Below are 2,404 nucleotides of genomic sequence, written 5' to 3' on the forward strand. Positions count from 1 at the left end.
GCTTTAAAGAAAGGAATGGAAGTTCTATTCTCTTAATGCAGTGAAACAGAAATGTATTTTAAATGCAACAGTGTTTTAACAAAAAACAGCTAGCAAAAGGAAATATATCAAAATTTGAAAGGAATCAAAAACTATGAACATTAATAAGAGTATTTTTTTCAATGCATTTATAAGAAAAACTGTCTTCAGATTTGTAAGAGTTGAAATTTTCCTGTTAAAATACAAAGTCTAACATTCTTATTTGTGTTTTTCCTTACACTGTTGTAATTTAAAAATAAACAGGGCTCCCCGAAAGACCTGTTTGGCTCCCCCATCCGTCCAGCACGCACCCGGCTGGCCAGGTGGGCAAGTGGTCAGTACATGCCGGGCAGCAGGCGGTATGGCACACACTGGCAGTACCACTCCCAGGCCAGCCTGTACTCCCTTCAGCACTGCTGCTCGTCTGGTGCCTCCTGGTGCACCAGCAGCACCACAAAGTAGGCCACATAGAAGTACGGCAGCGCATGCTCAAAACCACATGGCAGGGACCATGCCAGGGCCATGATGAGGTCGCCCAGGTAGTTGGGGTGGCGGACAAAGCCCCACCATCCAGACACGAGGGGGTTCTTCCCTATGGAAGTATGAATGGTTTTCAAATGCGCAAGCTTTGGATCAGTGGGATTTTTCCAGAATGCATTTTTCTGAGAATTTGCACATTGGAAGATTATGTATCCACAAAGCTTCAGAGCGATGATCAGTGTGGCCAGTGGCCAGGAAAACTCGTGGGGACGTGGGGATGGTGGACGAGGTAAAAGGCCTGCAGGCTGTAGGTGAAGGGAACCCACACCAGATCCCCAAAGGCCAGCGTGAACCCACACCCATCGTAAACAGTGTTCATGTTATCAGCAGTGCCTCCTCATTCCAGAGAGCATCCATCACATACAGAAGTTGGAAGCTGTTAACCAAAACCATTGCCAAGGATGGAGTAGCCCAGTTCTGCACCTTCATTTCAGCCAAAAGCATCACCAGGTTAATCACCACCCATCCCATCAGGCCAGGGCGTAGTTCACAGAAGTATTTGAGATCAAAAGAACCAATTCTTGGATTCAACTCACGCCCAATGAAGAAATCATAGATAGCATTTCCACAGCTGGCTGGCGACAGCTCATCCCTGGGTTCCTTCCGAGCTCGTGCATAGAGTTAAACACTCAGGACATCTGCAAACACCATGGCTGTGACAGCCAGCTGGAGGAAATGGTCAAACAGGTAATGAAGCTGTAGGCCCCAGAGAAGACCTGCACCAAGAACTGCAGAGGTCAAGACGAAAGCAAAGAATCCATTTAATCTACTTGAGTCTTCTTCCATCAATAAGAGGCAATCCTTCTACAACCTTCCCAACTGGCAGCAGATAAAACAGAGCTTGAACAAAAAACCAGAGGAGGTGGAGCCCACTGGCTCAGGGCTCCCACAGGTCACACAGTGCTGGCAAGGGAGACGAGAAGCTCAGGAGGCTGCGGTCATCCTGCTGGCACAGGGACAGCAGCAGGATGACGACGATGGGCAGGCCCAGCATGATGCGCAGTGCACCAGGAATACCCCCAAACTCTAGCTCCTTCTTCTGAGGGGTGGCCACATGAAACATTCTCAGCAAGTCAGGTTCTTTGGCAATAAGCTTTTCTTCCTTATAATTGACTTCATTGAATTTAACCTCTTCTCTTCTTGGACGAAGGCTATACTGAATAGACACATAACTGCTTTCTTGGGGCATGGTGAATCTTTCTGGAGGTTTTCTGTGAGGCGTATGCTTCCCCTCACTGTGCTCAGGCTCTGGTCCTCCATTGTATGTGTTGATGCTGTTCCCAAATGGCTTCAGTAGAAGCGGAGTCAGTTTAACTTCCAGAATCTCCCTCCTCATCTCCTTCACATTGGCCTGGTGAGAAGCGGAGGTGGATCTCCAGGAGCCTTTAAGCGGCCAGCCAGGGGACCGGGAGCAAGACAGAGACCTGCTGCCATGGCTCCCATGGCTCCCACGGCGTCTGGAGGGAGAACTGGAAGTTGAGCTGCTCCTCCTCTGCTTGAAGGATGTTAAAGGCTTGATATCATTCTCTTTTAACTCCAGTTCAGTTCCATCTTTGTATGTTATGGTGTAGAGCTGGGATCTGCCATCATAGTTCAGAATTTCCACTTCATAATAGAGAGAACTCCCAGGCCGTCGACCTCTTACCACTTCACCATCAGCAAATTTCCTACTTGGCATTTTCTAAAATTACTCTGCGCGGGTCCACGGGAACAGGAGCCACTTGGACAGGGGCAGGGGCCGAGCGCTGGAGACTGGACTCCGTTCCACCAGTGTGGCCCGGACAGGCTGCGGGCACGCCCTGAGGGGGCTCCCTTGTTCTGCTATTCTTTTTTTTTTTTTTTTTTT

At 48.8% G+C, this 2,404-nt stretch overlaps 1 protein-coding gene and 1 pseudogene across 1 annotated transcript in view; one reads left to right on the forward strand and one right to left on the reverse strand.

The window, feature by feature from the left end:
* Dock3 (dedicator of cytokinesis 3) overlaps window positions 1-2,404 on the forward strand; it is a 387,335-nt gene that overhangs the window by 209,260 nt on the left and 175,671 nt on the right. The gene's annotated exons all lie outside the window — the stretch shown is intronic.
* LOC104863097 lies at window positions 17-2,282 on the reverse strand (annotated as a pseudogene).

Source organism: Fukomys damarensis, unplaced genomic scaffold (assembly GCF_012274545.1).
Source record: "Fukomys damarensis isolate Sample0158 unplaced genomic scaffold, DMR_v1.0_HiC HiC_scaffold_37, whole genome shotgun sequence".
Lineage (NCBI taxonomy): Eukaryota > Metazoa > Chordata > Mammalia > Rodentia > Bathyergidae > Fukomys > Fukomys damarensis.